The sequence below is a fragment of the Chinchilla lanigera genome, unplaced genomic scaffold (assembly GCF_000276665.1).
Source record: "Chinchilla lanigera isolate Chin_1 unplaced genomic scaffold, ChiLan1.0 scaffold00015, whole genome shotgun sequence".
NCBI classification, from domain to species: domain Eukaryota; kingdom Metazoa; phylum Chordata; class Mammalia; order Rodentia; family Chinchillidae; genus Chinchilla; species Chinchilla lanigera.
This window is the reverse complement of record NW_004955416.1, coordinates 7,039,637-7,046,901: the sequence shown is the minus strand read 5'-3', so window position 1 is coordinate 7,046,901 and position 7,265 is coordinate 7,039,637.

The following is a 7,265-nucleotide window of genomic DNA, read 5'->3' as shown; positions in this document are numbered from 1 at the left end:
CTGAGTATATCAGGCTGTTCCTACGGGGACCCAGAGGGGCTCCCAGGGGATCTGTGGTTGATTGGTGACAGTACTGTCTTTCTTGTGAGACACCTGCCTCTACTGGGTAGGAACCTGAGTGCTTGCCCTTGTCCCACTTACCGTCTCCCCTGCCTCTCTCTGGATCCAGAGAATGTGCAGTGTGGAAGTTAAGGGTGCAGAGGCCCGCAGTTGAACTGGGGTGTGCTGTTCTGCAGCTTTGTGGTAGATTGCATAATCCTTCTGTGCCTCCATTTCCTCTGCTGTAAGATGAGGTAGTAGTACCCAACCATATAGTTATTGTGAGGGTTAAATGTGTGAATGTGTGTAAGGGTGCTTAGGAATAATGCTTGCTGCTGGCCATGATGACACACATCTATAATTCAGGCTACTTGAGAGGCTGAACAGGAGAATTCCAAGTTTGAGGCCAGCCTGGGCAATGTAGTAAGACCCTGTCTCTAAAACAAAAAAAGACTGAGGATGTAACTCCATGGTAGAGTGCTTGCCTAGAATGTGCAAGGCTCTTGGTTTAAGCCCCAGCACCCCAACGCAACCACATATACAAAAGAAACAGTGCTTGGTACGTTTTAAATTTTCAGTAACTGTCAACCCTTGATAATATTACTTTCTATTATTTGTTGGATCACTGGGCTCCAGCTGGTCCTGCTTGGAAATGTCTCCTCCATCTGTCTTCCCTCTATCTCCGCTGTGTCATCTTAAACCCTTGTGCCTGACTAGTTCCTTGGACTGCAGAGGCTCCTAACTGGTCCCTTACTAATCTTGTCCCTTCCACAGTGGCAGCGTGTGTGTGTGTGTGTGTGTGTGTGTGTATGTGTGCGTGTGTGTTTTATTTTGAGACAAGGTCTCACTGTGTAGTTCAGGCTGGCCTTGAGCTCATTATGTAGCCCATACTGGCCTCAAACTTTTTTATTCTTTTTTTTTTTTTTATTTTTTTGGTTTTTCTCCGGTACCGGGAACCGAACTCACGACCTTGCGCTTGCCAGGCAGGCGCTTTTGCCGCTGAGCTAAATCCCCAGCCCCCTGGCCTCAAACTTGAAGCGATCCTCCTGCCTCAACCTCCCAAGTGCTGGAATTACAGGTGTGCACCACCATACCCAGCTTGTGTGTGTGTGTTTGAGACAAGATCTCGCTAAAAGGTCCAGGCAGGCCTTGAACTTCTTATATAGCCCAACTGACCTTGAACTCATGATCTCCTGCCTTAGCCTTGAGTGCTGGAGTTAGGCCTGTGCCCTTATCCCCAGCTTGCTAGGGGCCTTTTTAAAGGCAACCACAATTCCACTGCCCCATCTGAAAACTTGCTCTACAGGATCATTCCTTAGCTGCCTCTCCAGGTACCCTGTTGTATTAGTATTTTGCATACAGTTTAGCAGCTTAAAACAACAGATATTTATGAACTCAGCGTTTCTGTGGGTCAGGAACTCAGGAGCAGCAGCCCAAGGTAACAGCAAGATAAGAACTGGTATTAAGATGGTGATTCCTGAAGCACCTATATAACGTGTATGAAGTCAGCTGTGTACATTTAGCTGAGAAAAGGACTAGAGGAGTGAGAAGGAGGGGACAGCGATGCATGGGAGCTCAGTGCAGCACTTGTGCGTGTTCCTTGGGAGCAGGGAGTAGCGGCCTGCAGGAGTGTGATGTGGGAATGTATGACAGCTCCTCCTTGGCCTCATGTCACACCAGCACCTGATCACACTTAGAGAAGCTTCCTTGGCCCAGTGTGGTCTAGATGCCAGTCAATGCTTTCTTCTACTGTTGAACTGAGGCTGCAAAGGAGAGGTTGCCGGGCTAGGATTTCCTGAGACTTGGTTGTGTCTGCGTAGTAAATTTCATGGCATTTTAAATGATTTTTCAAGGATAGTTTTCATTTCATGTGATTACCGCCTTACAGGAGATCTTGGAACCAATTCCATCTTTCTGGCCCCTGCCCCTTTTATTTTTATTTTATTTTTTGGTGATATTGTGAATTGAACCCAGGGCCTCACACATGCTAGGCAAGTTGTCTCCCACTGAACTGCATTCCCAACCTGTTTTAAATTTTTAAAATTTTGAGACAGGGTCTCACTCAACTGCCTAGGCTGACTTCAAACTTGTGATCTTCCTGCTTCAGCCTCCTGGGTAGCTGAGATTACAGGCGTGTGCCATGGCACCCAGCCCGACCATTGCCCTTTGACTAGTCAAAGGTCTCCTGGCTCCTTGCCATACTCATGTGAATGACCCCACCCTTGAGTGAGAAGACGAGGTCCACTGATGAGTCAGTGTCACTGACTGAGCTCCTTACCAGGTCTGAAGTTCTACCCTAGGCCCAGTGCAAGGAATCAAAAGAAACAGTCCTTGTCCTGAAAATTGTGTCCTGCAAGAAATCCAAGTTGTATGAAAAAATGGGAAATCTGCTCAACTAAAATGAGGTTTTTAAACTAACTCTTACTAACCACCTGAATGAACTGGGGCAAGGAAGTGATTTCCCTCTCTGCCCTTGGGGTTCTCATCTGTGTGTGTGTGTGTGTTGGGGAGTAGGACCAGGCTGCCTATTTCCCCACCATTTTATCCAGCAGTTTGTCTTTTGGCTCTTGAACTCTTATCTCTGCTGAAAAAATACATTGATCCTGTCCTTGGGAAAAGGGACATGATACGCACAAGAATTTGTACATAGGATTTCAGGCAATGAATTGAATGTCTGATCTACCATAATGTAACCAGGTTTAAGGGCGATGGTTTTATTGCAAAGCAATAAGCAGAAGAATGAGTAGTGCAAATACCCAGAGCCCTGAGCAAGTTCTTTCCTCATTCTGCTCCTGATTTTCTTCTTGCTGCAAAAGGTTGCCCCTGTGTCCTGTGCCTTTCACCCAGGCACACTGGGAAGGCAGATGGTGTAATCTCTGGAGACTTGTGTTTACCATATTGCATTGCTAACTTTGGAGACCCATGCTTCCCGTCAGCACACTCAGAGACTGAAGCCAACACAATGGGCTGGTTCTTTTGGAGGCCACGACCCCAGCCCGGACAGGGTATTTGTGGCCAGTTTTCTTAGTAACCCTTCTATCTTACCCGGCCGAGAAAGGGGCAGTGAACCTGAGGTGCCATTCCACCAACTCAGAGGCTTCTGATCAAGGACCCTTGAGGTTCGTGCTAAATGGGCTGGCGAGCAGCAATCAGACCCTAAAAATACAGGAAAATGTGGCCTGTGGCAGTAGGAGCCCCAGAGCTGACACAGAGGAGGCCCAGGAGCTCTGCACAACCCTCATAAAAGCTTTTTGTTTTTCACCTGAGTGAGCCCAGTGTTGCGCTCTGTGCTTTCTCCTTTGAAGGGGAGAGGGTTCAGGGTCTGGTGGCAGCATCACTTCTCACACACCATTCTAAGTGCCTAGTGCCCTGGGGCCCCAGACCCTGATATTGTGTGTCCTCAAAGCATCTGCACCCTTATCTGGGCTGGGAGATGTTCTGAACAGTGACCACAGCAAATCCACTAGCCTCTGAGTCTGGGAGATCCAGGCTGGAAGCCCCTTGCCGGAGCACAGGGCTTGGCCCTACCTCGACACTCTGAGGCACATGGCCATTCTGGGGCCATGACTGCAGTGTTCTCTCCCAGAAACACACAGGACCTGGGAGGAGTGAGGAATCTCCATGGGAGGAGCAGTGAGTGCTGTGTCTGATGTCCAGCCAGGTATGCTGTCCACCACCATGTTCCCATCACACTCCTCCCAAGCACTCCCGAGGGACCAGGCTTCCAGTGGCAAAATGATCCTTATTTCCTTTCCTCTCCCTGTGAAAGTCTTGAAGTCGGATTCTGTAGACTTTCAGGAAATGTGGCTTGCTCATTTCATGAGGTTCAACACATTGATTCAGGGCTGAGGTGGGCTCGGGAGAAGGGCACGCTGCCGTGGGGCAGGTGGGCTTTGAGCAGTGGGGGCTGGTGGGCCAGACTGAGGGCCACCTGCCTTTCATCAGCCTAGGTCACCAACTGTCTGTGGGTCCCGGGTCCAGCAGTGAAGGATGATGCACATGGGCTGCTGCTGCCTCAGGGTGCAGCCAGGGCCAAAGCGGCAGCCTGCCAGCTTCCTTCTGGCAACGCCCTGCCAGCCGCCATCCACTGGCTCCTGAACAGGAGAATGGGGGGAGATGTGGTTGAGGCTGCTCTGCTCTCCTCCCTGCCAGCCCTGCAGGAGGAGGCACACGGGGACAGCGGACCCACCTCTGGTTTTCGGATTGGAGGGCCCTGGGGAAGTACTGTGGCTACTTGATCAAAAGGCTTCCTCTTAGACACACTTCTTGCTTCCAATTGCTTTGTCTGCCTCTCATCTCCACTCTGGCTACCGGAGTAGGTGTGTCACTTTGTAAGGTTGTTTTTTTTTTTTTTAATTGTCTTCCTTTCAAAAAAGTTCTTTGCTCTACCATGAACCACAGAGAAGCTCTTCCCGTGAGAGCCCCTGAGTCTGAAACAAAGAGTTAACCTCCCTCTAGCGGAACCTCCCAGATCCTCGGAACCTGTGTCCGTAGTTCTGCTCCTCCTGTGTCTCCCTCGCCACTCCCTTGCTGGCTGCACACAAAGGCTTCTCTGTTTCTGATGGCGCTGAAGTCACATGCTTCACTCTTAACCCCAGAGCTCTAAAACAAAACACCCACCCCCTTTGGCCCCGGATGACCCTGTTTACGTCTGCGGAGCCAATTCCAAACAGCAGCAGTAGTGAAAACTTCTGCTGAGAGAGAGTTCTTGACTATTGGTGTAAAGAGAACAAATCTTCACTTTGTATAACATGACGATTTTAAGACGTTTTGGGAAATGGCTTAGAGGAGAGAAAAAAGAGAGAGAGGGAGAGAGAGAGAGAGAGAGAGAGAGAGAAAAGAAGCCAGCAGCCTGCCCCAACTTCTCTATTTTCTAAAGTATCTCTTACCAGAAGACCCCAGGGGCTCAGGATAAAGCTTGCAAGAAACAGAAAATGGTGGTCAGTGTTTTAATGGCCGAGAGGCAGACCATTAGGGATCTTCCTGGTGAGATCTTATTTTGTTTAACCCTTAAAGAAAGTGGTACTTTTTTCTTCTTTCTGTTTAAAGAAAAAGAGCAATCTCCATCTCAGAGTTTTGGTTGAGGGGCACTTGTGTGTTTCTGTTTGAGCCCTACAGGTTCCTTTTCTTTCAGTTTATGGGTAGTAGCCCACGATAGCTGTTAAGGAAGTCAACTTTCCTTTGATTGTTTTTACCCTGATCAAAGTGGTACAAGTTGAAGGGAAAACACCAGAACCCAAAAATGCTTGTCACATTGGACTCCCCAGATTAGACACAGTTCATGAAGGGTGCAGGTAACAGAAATGATTGAGTGCCTGCTGGTCTCAAGTCCATCCTGGAGAAAATAGTGGAGTAATGGAGATAGAACCAAGAAGCCAATTCCAAGTCTTAGGCGCAGTGAAGTTCCTCAGGCAGGCATGGCGCATAAGTTTCACCTCTGGTGATAAAGCTGAGAATCTGGCAGCCACCTATGTTGAGAAGGATTCTGATACTTTTCTTTGCAGAAAAAAGGGCCATGACCAATGAGAAAGGGATACTGGGCATGGGAGGAGACATGACAGCAATATTTGTTATTCCTGTCCTTGTGCAACCTCAGAAAGTAAAATTATCATATGTAAGGAGAATGCAGTGCTGGGGGGAAAATGGCAGGCAGAATGACAGAAGTAGTGGTAATTAGAGACAGTGGTGCTTGCTAAATATTGTCAGCCGACATACTAGATGAACCACGTGGGAAGTTGTAAGCCATGAAATACAAGCAGAAATGATGTTGTTTCTGGGCTGAGGCAGAAAATACCCATATGCCATTTTATACTCTCTCTTTTCTTGGTCTAGCAATTAAAGAGGCCTCTTCTTCCAACAGTACAATTACCAAATGGTGGAACTGTAGCCAGGGCTGTAGCTCAGAGATAGAGCACTTGGCTATCATAAGTGGGGCCCTGCGTTCCATCACCAGCACTGAAGAAGAGGGAAAAAAGGATGATCTCTGCCATCCTGGGTCCCTGATTATGTAGAGTTAAGCCCCTTGCCAACCTAGAATGGACATTTAGCATAAGAGAGATATAAATTTTTTATTTCTTTGAGAGTTAGTTTATTATTGCAGCATACCTTAGCTGGTCCTGACTGACAGAGTAATGACAGAGGAGCAGGGTTTTGCTTTGTTTTGCTTTTTTCTTTTCATTTTCTGCCCATATTTGTGATTGCCATTTCAAAAAATAAAATGATAGAAGCTTGATGTGTTATGTACATTTACCAGTGCCCCACAATGAATGTAATCATTGTGTACTATAAACATGCACTAATAAAAATTTTAAAAAATAGTTGGAGGTAGTGGTATACACTGTAAACCCAGCACCTAGGAGGCAGAGGCAGGAGGATCACTGCAAGTTTGAGGCCAGCCTAAACTACATAGTGAGACCCTGTGTCAAAAAACAAAAGCAAACAAAATATATATGTTAGAACCTTGAACATCAACTCTTGTGTACAGGAGATTTTCCAGTCCTTAAAATGCTGCTAGAAGCAGAGATTACAAGCTGACATGGAAGTATACACCTGTGATCCCAGAACTGGGGAGGATGAGGCAGGAGGATCGCCAAGAGTTTGAAGCCAGCCTCGACTACACAGTGACTTCAAGGCCACCCTAGATTATACAGTGAGATCCTGTCTCAAACAAAAAAAAACAAACAAAGTAAGGACTACAATTATGCAAAATTGCAACATATTTGAAAGCATAAGAAATACATGAGTGTAATATACTTTTCACATAATTTCTGGTAGTGATACTTATCCTACCAATGCTACCGTCACTGCTGGGGCCACACAGAATCGTGAGAAGCGTCAGTTACAAGGAGAAGAAAAAGCCTCATAGTTATGAAAACAATAACCTTAGCGGGGACTTGGCTGGGCGAATCTAGATATAAAAGGTAAGAGCAACCTTGGAAATTTAGGCATTTAGTTATTTGTCAAAAGATTTCCTAGGGGGGAAAAAGTGCTGATTGCCCTCTGATCGCGATTAACAAAATATTTTTGTGGCAGGATCCATCATCACTCTGTTCCCGAATGTTTGTGCAAATGGTTCAGCTTGTACACTCGGCAACGCAGGGCTTGCTGTCTAGTTTTCCTATTTTCTTCTCAACTGCTGGTCTTCCTTATTCCCATCATTATTCTTAATATTTGTTCTACTGAGCAATTGCCCAATTTATTCTCTGTCCTTGGCCAGTCACTGCCCC